General features: G+C 47.9%; 1 protein-coding gene across 1 annotated transcript in view; it reads left to right on the top strand.

The window, feature by feature from the left end:
• Window positions 1-1,902: 1,902 nt before the first annotated feature.
• The window catches only part of Hck (HCK proto-oncogene, Src family tyrosine kinase), a 51,926-nt gene continuing 38,152 nt past the window's right edge, over window positions 1,903-15,676 (top strand). Inside the window, exon 1 of the mRNA XM_028887461.2 lies at window positions 1,903-2,185. The gene's annotated coding sequence lies outside the window, so the exon portion shown is untranslated. The remainder of the gene's footprint in view (window positions 2,186-15,676) is intronic.

Genomic DNA, 15,676 nt, shown 5'->3' on the forward strand with positions numbered 1-15,676 from the left:
ATGGTTTAAAAAGGTAACATGTTGGCTCTCTATAATTCTTTGCCATCAAATGGCACCTTGTCAACAGTGATGTAACTGATGCTGGTCATATCTAATATCCCTTGAACCTGCTCCAGGACCTACCTTTCTCTTCCTGGAGGCCCTGAGAGCAAGGTTGTGGCAGGCCAGAGTACTGGAGGCCTAATGCCCTCTGGGCATTCCCTCACCTAACACCCCACAAGAGTGTTCAAATGCCCAGGCCCTTGTCAAAGCAGATAACGTGTGTGTGTGTGTGTGTGTGTGTGTGTGTGTGTGTGTGTGTGTGTGTGTCTAGTCTTAGCAGGACAGAATCTGAGTTGCAGGTGCCAGTAGTTAGCTCTGTGATGCTTCATGGCTTCCTTCCCACCTCTGGCTCCTTCACTCCATCCATAACCTGTACTGTTTACTTCTGCACAGATTAATTCCACTTCTGTGTTGAAGTCAATTAAACCCACTCAAAACTCAGTCTATTTTTATAAACTGGGCATACATACACTAAAGTACATAACAAACACATATGTGTAGGGTGAGTGTCTTTCTCAGTAGTGGTTGCGTCTTGAGGGGCGGGGCAGACAGTTGGCCAGGCTGTGAGGTAGCTCTGGTTGTCAGGACTGGGGGAAGAGTGTTAATGGGTCCAGTGGGTGGGACTCAGGAGAGCTGCTAACCCTGGGTCGTGCTCAGAAGAGTTCATACCCAATACACAGTACTGCTGAAGGCTTGCATACACGCATACATAAAGGAATGAGTAAGGGACGCTGGTGGTCTGGCCTGGCTGGAGTACCACAGAGTGTGGGTCCCTGTCTTTTTGAATGGATGTTCTCTGCCCCTGTCTCCTGCCAGGCAGAATGCCATGCAAACGGCCTCAGTGGTCCGCCAGTCAGACTTTCTTCCTCTTCAACTTGGGAGGTCCTCTGAGCAATTCCGAGTTCTGCCCAGAATGAGGCAGAGAACTCCCGCATGTGGGCGCCGAACTTTGCATGAGTTTGAATAAGTGCTGGGAGGGTAGAGGGAAAAACCACTGCGTGTGGGAGGGACTGAAGGAATGTGGAGACCCACCAGAATCTCGAGGGGCGTGGTTAGACGTAAAGGAGGCTATATTCCTTCAGCGGCTTGTTGAGAATCTTAAAAGTGAAGGGCAGGAATGTTTGACGGCTCAAATGCAGGATTCAGGATTTGGGACCCTATGGGATTAGAATCCCAGAGACAGCTAGCACATTGTCCGGATTCCATCCTCTACAAACACACACACACACACACACACACACACACACACACACACACACTCAAGATTAAAATCCTTTCAGAAGGTTGGATCACAAATCTAGAGAACAAGGATTGGGACCCTTCACTTGGGTGGATTAGAATCCTTGGGGGCAGAACAGAAAGTGTGATTAAAAATGCTTTGCAGGGGAAGGAGGCAGAAGGTTTAGCTTGTAAAGGCTCCTTCTGCCAAACCTGGCTACCCGAATTCAATCCCATCACACCACGCTGAAGCACTAATGTACTTTATACAAGTACATGTAATTAATCAATGAATGTAAAACAATAAAATCCTTTAGGGGCCGCATGAGTCTTTGGGTATTAGGTCTCTTGGATGGGGAGTCTGAATCCCTGAGGGAGGGGGTTTAGAATCATTTGCACCGATTCAGACCGTGAGGTGGGGTTTAAGTTAGTTGGGGGACTGGGAATCTTTGGAGAATAGGTCAAACTTTGGGGTCTGGTTCACTCCTTCAGGGACTGGTTAGGATCCTTGAGGACAGAGTTAGCAAGGAAATGTTGAAATTCTTTGGAGGTGGATTAAGAGCTGGGGACGACAGGAGGGCGGGAGTAGGGTTAGGCTCTTAGGGGGCGGAGTCTGGTCATTTGGGGGCGGGGTTTGCATCGCCCAGGGCGCGGCTAAGGCTCCCAGATGGCCAGTGAGCGCCACAGGGTCTCGGCTTCCAGCCTGTGCTCACCCCGGTGGCTCTCAGACGGGTGGGAGGGAAGCAGAGTCGTCGGAACAAGCTTCTTCGAGCCCCTCGGAGCGCCGTCGCAGCCTCCGCAGTCCTCAAGTCTTCGTCGTTTGCTCCAGGCTTGCGATTCCAGGGCCGCCAGGGACCGCGGAGCTGGGGGGTCGTTCGAGCTGCGAGGATCCGGGCTGCCCGCGAGGCGAGGGGCGGGCGCCCAGGTGAGTGAGGGTGTGGGATGGGACTCCGAGAACCCGCAGACCTTGAGCGCCAGGAAGCTGGGGTCCCGGGGCGAGCTGCCAGGGCGGCGAGGAGAGAAGGGACAGTCCCAGGAGCAACCGATTGGTGGTGAGATGCGCCGTCTATCGCTGGTGGGGTTGCCCAGGTGGCCAGGTGAGGGGAATTGCCGCGGCCCAAGGCGACCATGGGATAACCCTAGATAGAGGAAGCTCAGGCAGGGGAGTGACAATGCTGAGCTGACGCTTCTCTGACAGACCAGGTTCCCCTTCTGCACACACACACACACACACACACACACACCAAGAAGAAGAAGAAGCAGGAGGGGCGGGAAATGCCCGTTCAGTTCCCAGTGGGGGTGGGGGTGTGGTAGGTCACGCAGGGTAGTCAGCGGGCAGGGCTAAATGAGCAGCTGGGGCAAGACATGCCCATGCCCACCACACCCAGGCCCGGCTGCAGCTGTAAGTCTGAGTCCCCTCTTCCCCTGCTCTTCTGGCTTCCCCTGCCCTCCTGGTTGACCCCTAACAGGTCTACATCAAACTCCAGAACCTCTTACACGAGGACCATAATCTACCGCAATCTCCTGCTTGTGAGACCCTGGGCAGGTCACTAGCTGCTCTCTGGATTCCAGTTTCCTCCTCTGTAAAATGGGCTGTTTTAAGTCTGCCGTGGAAGCTGAGTGGTCCAGGGAGAGAAGCAGGTCTGTGTGATACTGGGCGGGGAATTTGGTTTTTCTGTGCCTCTGTTTCCATAGCTGCCGGATGGGAATGGTAATAAGGTGGGTTGAATGTCCCCGATTCAAATTGCTTAGGATCAGAGGTGTTTAGGACTTCAGATTATGGCAGAATTCTGGATATTAAGTGCATAGGGAGGCATCTGGAGAATGGAACCTAAGTCTATAAAGGAAATTTGTGTATGTTATACATACTTCAGTGTGTGTGTGTGTGTGTGTGTGTGTGTGTGTACAATTTAGTGTGTGATTGGGTGTTCATTCACATATGGAGGTCAGAGGATAACCTCTGTTTTGTTTTTTGAGCAAAATCCATGTTAGTTTTGGAGACAGGGTCTCTCATTGGCCTGGGGCTTGCTGGGTAGGTGGGGCTGACTGGCTAGTGAGTCCCAAGGGTCCGCCTGTTTCCACCTCCCTAACACTGGGATAGCACAAATCCCAGTTCGCTTTTTTCCCCATGGATTCTCGGGGTATAACTCCGGTCCCCCTGTTTTCAGGACACTGACTTTACCAGCTGAGCTATCTCCCCAGCCCATGATTTTCACATATCGTATATTCATTGCTCAGAAGTAACTAATGTCACATTTCTTTCTTTCTTTTTTTTTTTTGTTTGTTTGTTTTTCCAGACAGGGTTTCTCTATGTAGTTTTGCGCCTTTCCTGGATCTCGCTCTGTAGACCAGGCTGGCCTCGAACTCACAGAGATCCGCCTGCCTCTGCCTCCCGAGTGCTGCGATTAAAGGCGTGCGCCACCACCGCCCAGCAATGTCACATTTCTATACCTGATCTGAGGCTATGAGCTGACATAAAAATGTAGATGTGGCCGGGCGGTGGTGGCGCACGCCTTTAATCCCAGCACTCGGGAGGCAGAGCCAGGCGGATCTCTGTGAGTTCGAGGCCAGCCTGGGCTACCAAGTGAGCTCCAGGAAAGGCGCAAAGCTACACAGAGAAACCCTGTCTCGAAAAAACCAAAAAAAAAAAAAAAAAAAAAAAAAAAAAAAAAAAAAAAAATGTAGATGTGACCTTCTAATAGCATCTACATTTTTATGTCAACTCATAGCTTCAGATCAGGTATAGACTTTCCCCTTGGATCATCCTGTCAGTGCTCAAAGTGTCTCAGATTTTAGAGCGTTTCAAATTCAGGGTTGGGGATGCCCCCTCGCTTTTGAAGACGAAACTGAGAACTGAAGGCAAGGGGCTGAGAGGTGGCTCTGCAGTCCAGAGCACACACTCCTCTTCCAGAGGACTCTAGCTGGGCTCTCACCAACCACAACAGCCAACGAACGCCTCCCAGCTGCCTGTAACTCCAGCTGCATGGAATCCCATGCCTTCTTTTGGCCTTGTGGGCACTAGCACACATGTGCTGTGACACATACACATGCTAAGTCTGAGAGAGAGAGAGAGAGAGAGAGAGAGAGAGAGAGAGAGAGAGAGAGAGACAGAGAGAGAGAGAGAGAGAGAGAGAGAGAGAGAGAGAGAGAGAGAGAGAACTGGAGGAAAGGCCCTTAGAGCACTGATTATCAAGTATACTTTCCACTGTTCCCATCCAGCCCTGAGATTCTCACACCAGCATCACCAGGAAAGTGAGTTAAAATGCACATTGCTAAGGCAACCCCCAGAGGAAGGTCTGGGGCAAGATACTGAGGATTGGCAATCTCAGGGCTGCTGATGTTGCCCAGGAATCCCACTTTGAGAATCCTGGCCAAGCCCTGAGAGGCCTCACAAGACAGCGCTTACTATCTAGTGGCCTTCTCACTGCCCTCCTTTTCTGGAGGAGGAAGGGTGCTGTTTAAAGAATGCATATCCCATGTCCTAGGAACATGCCACCCAGAATTAACTAATGGAGGTGCATGGGCATGTTTGCCTTAGAATTTTAAAAGAATAAAATGGCTAAGTGTAATGGATAAAATCCAAGTCCCCTGCCTGGAATCCCTTTCAGTCTTCTTTCTCCCTCTATAGGAGACCCCAATGTTGAAAACTAGTCCTTCCTGTCTGCGCCGTGATAAACAGTACACAAACGTGTCCCCTGTGCTGTAAAGATTACAGCAGAGCTGGGTGTAGCAGTGCACAGCTTCAGCGCCAGAACTTGGGAGAAGAGGCAGGAGGAGCAGGAATTCAAGGTTGTCGTCTTCGGTTATCTAGCAAGGGTTTGGGGCCAGCCTGGGCTATGAGACTTTGTCTGTAACAAAACAAAGCAATCTATAGCCATTCACCTTGATCGACGAGAGATGCTTTCCAAGACCCCAGCAGATGCCTGAATGGCAGGCCATACTGAGCTTCACATGTATCTTTTGCAGACATAGGAAAGTTTTTCTTTGGCAACTCTGAATTGACAGCATCACTGCTCCTGTGCCTGGGGCTATGATTTAAACAATGAGCGTTGCTTGAACACAAGCGTAGTAACTTCCGAGTCGGCAGTGCATGTAGCATGGATCCGTTGGATAACAGGATGGTTCCATCTTGGGGAGGACAGGGATAGACTGTGAGATTTCATCACTCTGCTCAGAAGGACATGCAGCTAAAAACTGAGGGTTGCTTATTTCTGGAATTTCCCATGCAATAGTTTCAGGTTGTGGTTAACCCTGGGCCCGAAACTGTGCAAAGCTAACCCTCTGATTGGGAGTGTAGAGGAACTACTCTACATGAGTACTGATCTAACTATGAGGTTCTTCTGCAACTTGTCTTCTCCCTACTGATCATCAAACTGGGATCTAACAGGGATGAGGACTTGAGGCCTGATTTATTCCTGCTAGCTGTAGTGGAGTCATGCTAGCCAGCGACGGCGGGACATTCCCCCCCCCACCCACCCATTGTCAGACATTCAGGTTGCTGCTGCCAGTGTTAATACGACAAGTAATATTGCTGGGACCATCCTGTGCGTGTGACCTGGGCATGTGTGCAGGCGTTTCTTGGGGGAAACACTAAGGGACTGGATGGCTCCCGGGGTAGTAGTGTCACCTGTCCCTTTGTATGAGAAGAGTGTGGGGGCCTGGAAGGTCACTTGTGGGGTCTGAGGACCTCTCAGCTCACTGTGGCCAGTTTACCAGGCCACATGCTCTCTGCTGTGACAAGCTTCAGCGGCCTTTTTCACTCTGCCTGGTGCACAGTAGATTTGCAAGAACTGGCAGCGTGAATTTTGTTACTGCGAATTTCTTCTACACACCTTTTATTTAACACAACCTTTCCCGTGCGTGATGCTGTGTGCGCAGTTTTTGTCCCGCTTAAGAGTTTTAGCATTACACTGTTAACATTTTCCCATTCGCTAAGATCTTGAATTTTGAAATGACTGTATAATATTCCAGTATTTGGGGTGAATCACTTTTAATCTGTCTAGATTAACACAAGGTTTTGCAATTTTAATGTGTGTAAGTGTTTGCGGGCATGTCTGTGTGTGCCTGGTGCCCTCAGAGGCTAGAAGAGGGCATAGAATCACCTAGATCTGAAGCTGCAGGTGGTTGTTAGCTACCATGCAGGTTCATAAAACTGATCTTGGGTCCTCCACAAGAGTAACAAATGTTCTTAACTGCTGAGTCATCTCTCCAGCCCATCATTTTTCAACATTTTTAATTGAGACATGAGCTGCCTTTCCAGTGGCTGGTTTTGTTGTGGTTTGAGGGTGTAGTGCAGCATGGAGGAGCAGGCATCACAGCAAGATTGGCTGTAACTGTAGTGGGAGGAGCCACCTCCACCTCGTCCTCTTCATAGGAGAGCCTAGAGAGGGTAAGTAATGTTCTCAGAGTTACACAGCAAGTCAGTAACACAATCTCCCTCAGCCTCCATTTTTCAAAGCAAGCTTTGGTCCCCACCCTGTTGCTATAGGCCAGGGAGTGGAATGAGTCCATTCCACTACAGGTGCAGATGATGATGGAGAAGAAGCCATTGTTTGGATTTAAAATGTGTCCTTGCTCTTGGCCTGTGGCTGTGGCCACACATCTTGAGTGTCAGCATAGCTCTGCATGCCCAATTCCTTCTGTGATGCACTGACTGAGCTCCCAACACCACCCTGAAGTGCTTGGGCCCAGGAGAAATGGAGAGAGGAACCATAGATAGAGACACGGCAGATAGCCTGAGTTTGAGGGTCTGCTTGAGAGCCTGTCTTATACAACCTGCGGCTCACCATGCTAGCCCCTTCTCTATGACTCAGTCTACTCAGCTGGAAAATGGGCACAAGAAGGATACCATGCTCACAACACACACACACACACACACACACACACACACACACACACACACTCACGCATAAACTCACACTCACAATTTCAGGGTATGCTGTAGCTAGAGTTTTCCTGCCTTGCCCACAGTCAGGACAAATCTTTGTCACCCACCAGTCCCACAGCCGCTCAGACCCAACCAAGTAAACACAGAGACTTATATTGCTTACAAACTGTATGGCTGTGGCAGGCTTCTTGCTAACTGTTCTTACAGCTTAAATTAATACATTTCCATAAATCTATACCTTGCCACGTGGCTCGTGACTTACCGGCGTCTTCACATGCTGCTTGTCATGGTGGTGGCTGGCAGTGACTCCCTGACTCAACCTTCCACTTCCCAGAATTCTCCTCTCTCCTTGTCCCACCTATACTTCCTGCCTGGCCACTGGCTAATCAGTGTTTTATTTATACAGAACGATATCCACAGCAGTATGCAGGTCTTAATGTGTGTTTTCTCAGAAGCAGACCCTAGGCAGTGTCAACTGCAAATAGTTTACTTGGGAGTTGATTCCAGAACCCTTGATAGAGGAGTAGGAAGAGGGGTCCACCCTGCAGTTCCCACCGTGGCCCCCAGAGCCCCATCCCACAGGCTATCTGGATGCGGCACAAGGCTAGTTCAGAGGTGAGAGAATTGGGACGTTGGCCTCCTGCCTGTCAGTCCTTGGTGAAGGCTGCTCCTGAGAGTGTGACAGCTTGCTGGCGTATCAGCTTGTGAAGCTCAGACAGAGCAGGCACCTGTAGCCACAGAGAAATCTCTATGGCACAGAGGTGCTGGGGCCGGCAGTTGGAAGTCCAGCCAGAATGTTCCAGAATGGTTCGGTGCTGAGGGTCAAGGACAGGGCTTGCACAACACCTGCTTCCACATACAATGCACAACTGTCAAGAAGGCCCAGGCCAGATATTAGCAGAGGTTACCCAGGTCAGGGAGGGGAGGGGCCCTGGAGGGAGTGAAAGGAGTGACCTGTAGGGACCTCAGATTCACTTGTGATATTTAGACTTTTAACAAGCCTGTGCTACTGTCTCATTAGACGATAACAGGGAAGTTTCCCCACATGTATTTATCTGGGTGTGTCTATATACACATATGTGGGGGGGGGGGGGTGGAACTAGAGGACAACTTGTGAGAATCAGTTCTCTCCTTCCAACATGTGGGTCCCAGGGATCAAACTCAGGTCCTCAGACTTGGCAAGAGGTGCCTTTACCTTCTGAGCCATCTCCCCAGCCCCAAGAGCTGATGTTTTAAACCAAACATGTCCAGTCCATAGGATGAAAGTACATTATATACATGTATGAAAATCTCACCATGAAACCAATTGTTTTGTGCAATTAATACATCCAAACAAAGCGTTCTGAATCTATACCCTCCTTGGGACTGGAGAGATGGCTCAGTGATTCGGAGCATTTACTGATCTTCCAGAGGACCCGAGTTCAGTTCCCAACACCCTCATCAGGCTGAAACTCTAGGGGACCCATCATCTCTGGCCTGCACAGGTATACATGCTCACGTTGCATATACCTACATGTAGATAATACATAATTAAAAGTAATAAAAATTGATCCTTAAAATAATAGCACACCCTCCAAAATACAAAGGAAACCAGAGCCTAGAGCTCTATCAATTGGAAGATGTAAAAATGTGTTCTTGTGGCTTCCCCCCCACCCCGCTGTGTGTGTGTGTGTGTGTGTGTGTGTGTGTGTGTGTGTGTGTGTGTGTGTAGGCTGGAGGTTGATGTCGGCAATCTTCTTTGATTGCTCTCTGCTTTATTAATTGAGGCAGGATCTCTCAATCAACCCTAGAGGTTGCCAATACAGCTCATCTCCCTACCCAGTTTGCTCCACAGACTCCCTGTTCTAACTTCTGAGGCTGGAATGATAGACAGGCTGCTACGCCTACCCTGCCTTTATAAAGGTTCTGGTGATCAAAGGCCAATCCTTCTTGCTTGCATAGCAAGAGCTTTAACCACTGAGCCCCACCCCCAGCTCTTTCCCTTCCTTCCTTCCTTCCTTCCTTCCTTCCCTCCCTCCCTCTCTTCCTTCCTTCCTTCCTTCCTTCCCTCCCTCCCTCCCTCCCTCCCTTCCCTCCCTCCCTCCCTCCCTCCCTCCTTTCCCTCCCCTCCCTCCCTCCCTCCTTTCCCTCCCTCCCTCCTCCCTTCCTTCCTCCTAAGGAGGGCCTTGAACTTTTGACTCTTCCACCTTCACCTCCTGACTGCTGGGATCCTAGATGCATGCAGCAACCCTCGGCTTCAGTGGTACTGGGGGTGGAACCCAGGGCTCTGTGCATGCAAGCTGAACACTCTACCAGCCCAGCTACATCCCCAGACCCTGTTCTTGTGGCTTTGAGGATTGCATCTATGAGACACAGTTGGATGTTTGACTTGGGAAAAGCAAAGCAGACGAAAGTGAAAAGTTGCCTGTTGCCAAGCTGGCCACCATGCCCTGTATAAAAGGGACAATCAGCTCCAGCCAAAGAGAACCTGGTTTTGCTAAGGAAAAATGAGCAAACTGAAAAGCTCTCCCCACCCAGACACCTTTTTAACTGTTGCTAAGAAACCTGGGTACTGAGGAGGCTTGTGTCCGCTGGTGCCACAGGAATTGCCTAGGTTCACTGTGCTTTCCTTTTCCCCCGCGTTCTCCTCCTTATTCCCTTGAGGCAGGGTTCCTCACAGAACCTGAAGCTAAGCTGGTGGCCAGTAGCCCCAGAGCTCCTCCTCGCTCTTGTCTCCCAAAGCACTGGGGTTACAGATACGTGCTGCCACACCTGAGTGCTGGGGATTCGAACCCAGGTCCTTAGGCTTGCATAACTGGTGCTTCTGCCCACTGAGTCATCTTTCCAGCCCTCTGGGCTACATTCTTAAAGAACTCTTGTATTTTTAAGAGAAAGAATGGAGACTCCCATCCAAGGGATTTCAGGTCTCATCCTGTACTTCTCCAACTACTGGCCTCAAGACAGAGAAAATGAGATTTAAAACATCCCAAGGAAGTTCACAGATGCTGCAGATCTCTGGGGCTGACCAACAGCCTAAGGGTGAAGTCCTAAGAATTTGATTGGCAGTGGGGCTCAAGCATTTCCTACCAACTTTCCAGCTGGGCCACACTTGGAAGCAGAAGTCAGAGTCTTCCTCTAGGTGGTGGGGTCCCCAGCTTTCAGGGGACCCAGGGCCTACTGTGCATCCTCTCTAGAGATTTTACTTCACCTGAGAATGAAGGGCTGGACCTCCAACACTCTTTCTGTATGCACGAAACTCATAGCTTGGCCAGAGGAAGCTAAGTCTCCTAAAGGAGGTATGTGAGGAGTGAGGCGTGACCCCCTCAAATGTCCACCAGAGACAAGCCACATAGAGTAAAGATGGTTCTCTCAGAATGTGGCCAGGATGCCTGAAGGGACACTGTACCCCAAAAACTGCTTTAGAAAGGAACTTCTGGTTAGAAAGCTGCCCCAGCCCCCTGGCTGAGCTGTTCCGAGAACAGAAAGTTCCTCTAAGCAGACAGTTGTAAGCTACGGACCCCATAGTAGTCGCTGCCTCCCTGAGCTCTCTTTTTGGGTTCCTTGCTCCCCCACACCTTGTCCAGTAGCCTCTGTTGCTGACCCCAGGGGGAACGACAGGAAAGAGAACTCATTCTCCCTGCCACTGCTCCTTGACACAGGAATTCCTTCTTTGAGCCTTCATTTTCTGATCTGAAGAATGGGTTTCTAATTCTGGTCTACTGGCTTACAGTTCTGTATGGTAAGGCCTGCAGAGAGAAGAACACGATGTGTTCGATCCTCAAACCTGGATGATGGGCCCCTCAAGGCCATGCACTTATTAGGTAGCTACGGCTTCAGTGCCTCCAGCTGGACAAGATCCATATTCCCCATCCTCACCGTCTGTGAGCTTAACTTCTAGTAGCTTAACTTCTCTATTACCAAAGCCTGCTATCAGAGAAGTTAGTCAGCCATTTGCTCTTGAGTGTAAGTTGCAACCCTTCCTAAGAATCTTCTATGTTCTGGGCAGAACTCTATGTATGGTATTAAGGAGCAAAAATATAATTCAAATTGGCCCAAGCAGTAGAGAAGGTTATTGGAAAGCCCACAAGACCCCAACTTCAGGCCAGGTTGCACTTGAGTTGGGAGTCTGGATGTCTCTATTTCTTGGCTTTTTCCGGCTACTGAAAACATCTTTCCCAGACAGAGGTCACAGACTGATGCTCCTTGGTCAGAACTGAGTCACACCCAACTTGGCTTCTGTGGCTACAGCTCTGATTGGTCTAACTTGGTCACAGACCTGTGCCTCCACAAAATGCAGCAGACTGGAGTCAAGGCTACCTCAGTCCTTGAACTGAGCCTGAGGGAGGGGTCCACAGAGGAAAATTGGGGAGCTGCTGCTATCAGGGGCAAACAGACGCTATGTTGGAAGAAACTACAGCTGTCTCCCTCAGAAAATGTCTCATTTCACTTTGGAGAAATGGAGCCTTGCCTTAGGCCACACAGTGAGCTTTGGGAATAAATGTTTTCAGAATCCCATGCCCAACCCAAGGATGCTCAAGCAGTCCCAGCCTTCTCCTTGGCTTGGAGTCTGAGAGGACCTATAGCCTGACAGCCCTGGGGAAAGCCCGCCAGGATAACTGGCTCTTCTCTTTCTCTCCCGTGGAGCCCCTACAGACCTGAGGCATCTTAAGAGAAGAGAGGGTCTGGGGATTGACCTAGACCCAGTCCACAGTGCCGAGTCAGTGTGGGACTGGAGGCTACTTCCGCTCTCAGTGCCTGATTCGGAACCACATTAGACAAGAAGTGTTCATGTGGAGGTTTTGAGAAGTTTGTCACAGCTTTGTCTCAGGAGACCTCAAGTCAAGCCTGAGAAGCAAGTGCCTCCTAATTACAGAGAAGAAAATGAGGGGCTGGAGAGATGGCTCAGCAGTTAAGAGCACTGGCTGCTCTTCCAGAGGACCCGGGTTCAATTCCTAGCACCCACATGGTAGCTCATAATTCTCTGTAACCCCAGTGCCAAGTGATTTGACACCCTCACATAGACAAATATGCAGGAAAAACACCAGCGCACATAAAATAAAAATAAATAAATCATTAAAAAATAGAACATTTTTAAAAAATGAAAATGAAAACCAGAGAGGGAAGGTGACAAGGTGACTTGTCCAGTCTCACAGTCAGTCTGCGGCAAAACCTTGAGACCCAAATTCCCGGGTTCAGCCTTCACTCCACTACATTTGGGGGCTCAGATTTCAGTGTTTCCTCAAACTGTTCCATAAGATAGAAAGGAAAGAGAACTAATCTCACAGTACAAAACTAGTTTTACCCTGATGCAAAGTGAGACACACACACACAGCCACGTTCTTCACATACTTGGTTACAAAAAAATCTCAATAAAACTCTTGCAAACCAAATTCAACACACTTAGCAAACCATACACCACATCCAGGTTGGTTTCACTCCAGGGATGCAAGCATGGCTCAACAGTCACAAGTCAGTAAATGTAAAATAATTCTATCCATGTGTGATTAACACAAAGCTCATCTCACACCATCATCTCAGTAGATTCAGAAAATGCCTTTAATGAAGTTCAACATCTCTTTGTGATAAAAAAAAAAAAACCCTGAAGAAACTATGAATAGAAGGAACAGTCCTCAACAGAATAAAGGCTTTATACCACAGATTAACAACCAACATGACATTAAGTTAAGGAAAAACTGAAAGCGTTTCCCCCCAAATCAGGAACAAATAAGGGTGCCTCTTCTGTCCACTCTTATTCAGTGTAGTGCTTGTAGTCCTAGCCAGAGTAATAAGACAAGAAAAAGGAATACAAATAGAAAGGGAAGAACTCAAACCATCCCTATTTGCTGATAACATGATCCTATACTCTTGGGTTTGTTTGTTTGTTTGTTTTAATTTGGTTTGCTTTGTACATTTTTTTCTTTTTTATTTTATGTGCATTAGTGTTTTTCCTTGCATGTATGTATATGTGAGGGTGTCAGGTCCCCTGGAACTGGAATTACAGACAGGTGTGAGCTGCCATGTGGGTGCTGGGAATTGAACTCAGGTCCTCTGGGAGAGCAGTCAGTGCTCTTAACCACTGAGCCATCTCTCCAGCCCCCGCTTTGTGCATTTTATGAAACAGGGTCTCTCTGTAGTGCCAGGCTGGCCTTGAACTCTCTGTGTAGCTCAGACTAGCCTCAAATTCATGGTGATCCTCCTAGCTCAATCTCTCAAGTGCTGGGTTTACAGACGTAAGCTGCCATGCCTGGTTTATGATCTTAAAAGCCTCTGTATATTCCAGCAGAAAACTCTTAGCACTTCTAGCTAAACTGCTCTAGCATGATAAAAGGTCAACATTAAAAATCAGCAGCTTTCCTATGTCTGAATAATGAACTTGTAGAAAACTAAATCAGGAAAAGGAATCTTATTCACAACAGCTTTTTAAAAATACCCAGGAATAAATCTAACCAAAGAGGTAAAAGGCCTCCATAGTGAAACACTTCAAGACACCAAAGAAAGAAAATGAAGAAGACACTGGAAGATGGAGAGACTCCCCATGCTCAGGGTTAGCACACTCATGAAAATGGCTGTGTTACTGAAAGCAATGTATGGCTTCACCATACTCCTCCATCAAAATCCCAATGGTGTTCTTCACAATGGCGTTTCTTTCTCCTCTTCCCATCCATGTCCCCTTTCTAGTTTTCTGGATCCTACAGGCACTTCAAGTTAAACACACAAATTTAAAGATTCGGGGCGGGGACTCACATGTGAGTGAGAAAATTTGATATCTGTTTTTCTGGGTCTAGGTGACAATTTACAGCCATGGGGACAGTAGTGGTATAAATGGTAGAGGAGTAACCAAGAACTTTATGATTGGATTTAAAGTCTGTTCTGCAAAAGGAGATGCATGCCTAGTCTTTTGTGAACCTGGCCAGGAACCCACAGTTGGGGAAGCTCATAGGCTCCAGGGGTGAACATACTATTATTTTGCTAATGGACACAGTACCAAACTACTTATAGATTAGTGCCACTCTCAGGTCTCTTCAGAGAAGTTTCTTCGTTCAAGGCATGATGGTTAATGCTGAAATTCACAGTTGATAAACTGAGTATGCACATGTAAAAGAATGGAACTAGATCCATATGTGTCACTCTGTACAAAAATCAACTCAAAATGGACCCTCATGCAAGACATGAAACTGTCAGGAAAAGCGTAGGCAAAGCACTTCAAAGCAGGGGCACAGGAAGGGTTTTCTGTAAAGGACTCCAAGAATTATGAATGGGCGTGTGTGAAATTGCTCTGCTCTATGGAACTGAAAAAGACATTTTCCAGCCATAAGTCAGAAAAGTGATTAGTAACTATAATATTAAAAACTGCAAAAGCTAAATGTCAAGAACCCAAATCTATAAGTGGGATATGAACTGAATAGGCATTTCTCAAAGAAAGAAATACAAGTGGCCAATAGTATTTGGGAAAAAAAAAAATCTTCAACATCTTTAGCCAACAGGGAAATGCAAATTAAAACTACTCTCACCCAATCAGAATGGCTGTCATCAGGAAAACAAATGAGGCGGAGGCAGGAAGATTGTCAAGAGTCCTAGGCTAGCCTGGGATACATAATGAGAGCCTGTCTCAACAAACAAACAAAAAAAAATGATGACAAATGCTAGTGAGGATGTGAAGAAAGAACCTCTGTCACTGCTGATGGGAGTGTAAGCTAGTGCAGCCACTCTGGAAATCAATATGAGGGTTCCTCAAAAACACTCAAAATAGAGCTACCGTCTGACCCAGCTGCACCACTTCTGGGTATATACCCAAAGGGTTGTCGGTCAACACAGTTGCACATCCTTGTTGATTGCTGCATTAGTCACAGGAACCAGGAAATGGAACCACTAGAGGTCTATCAGCAGCTGAATAGATAAAGAAAATGAAATAGGTATACAGAATAGAGTAGTATTCTGCTATAAAGAAGAATAAAATTATGCAATTTTTAGGAAAGAGGATGAAACTGAAGGTGTTAAGTGAAATAAGCCGAACTTGGGAAGACAAATACTGTGTATTCTCTCAAACACAGAATCTAGATATAAATTTACATATACATGTATGGTGTGTGTGGGAGGGGATGGAGAGGCCTAAAGGGAGGGGGGCATGGGGGAGAGAGATGATATATGTGACCTAGAGGCAAGCTGTAGCAAATACATGTAACACAGAATCTCTCACCGTAACCATTTTAAATGTGTAGTTCAGTGGCATTTAAATGCATTCATAATGTACCCACCGTTGCCATCATCCACCTTCACAACCCCCATCATCTTCAAAAACCAAAGATGTTCCTATTCAACAAAACTCCCCACATCCTGCTCCAGGCCATAACCAATCTACCATAGTCTCCAACAGTGGCTTCTCCATGAGATGCCATTCTGTGTGCTCAGATTTCACTGCTCAGCTTGATTCATGGAGCGAAAGCCTTATCCCGGCACTTCACTGTAAAGAACAAGATGCTCTGAGCAGGTGATCAGTCTCTAGAAGATGGCTCAGCAGTAAGATGCTCACCAGCAAGCCTGACACCCTGA

Source organism: Peromyscus leucopus, chromosome 4 (genome assembly GCF_004664715.2).
Source record: "Peromyscus leucopus breed LL Stock chromosome 4, UCI_PerLeu_2.1, whole genome shotgun sequence".
In the NCBI taxonomy this organism is placed as follows: domain Eukaryota; kingdom Metazoa; phylum Chordata; class Mammalia; order Rodentia; family Cricetidae; genus Peromyscus; species Peromyscus leucopus.